Source organism: Meleagris gallopavo, chromosome 16, assembly GCF_000146605.3.
Source record: "Meleagris gallopavo isolate NT-WF06-2002-E0010 breed Aviagen turkey brand Nicholas breeding stock chromosome 16, Turkey_5.1, whole genome shotgun sequence".
In the NCBI taxonomy this organism is placed as follows: domain Eukaryota; kingdom Metazoa; phylum Chordata; class Aves; order Galliformes; family Phasianidae; genus Meleagris; species Meleagris gallopavo.
In genome coordinates this window covers 9,378,760-9,379,167 of record NC_015026.2, presented here as the reverse complement: position 1 = coordinate 9,379,167, position 408 = coordinate 9,378,760, and positions in this window count along the sequence as shown.

Sequence of the window (408 nt, the reverse complement as noted above, 5' to 3'; positions counted from 1 at the left end):
CGGAATCCCGAGCTGCGCGAGCCGAGACTTGAGCCGTGCTGTAGAGCCGGCTCGTAGCTAGCCGTGCTTCGAGCCCCGGAGAGCCGTGCATTGCAGTGCCGAGATCCGTGCGTTGAAACCCTGAATGCGCTTGGTCCCGAGCCCCGGCATTCCTTGCTTTAGCGCCCCGAATAGAGGGTCCTCGAGCCCCAAATGCCCGTGTTGTGGAGCCCATGTGTGTGCTCTCCATTCCCTATTACACGTGTTTTAAAGCCCTGAATTCCGTGCTGTAATCCCCAGATATGTGCGTTCTGGAGTCGCAAATATTCACGGGTCGCAGCCCTGCGTATCCGCACTTTGAATCCCGTATTATCTGTGTTTTAGACCCAAAAAATCGGTGCTTCAGAGCCCGGATCTCTGGGCTTTAAA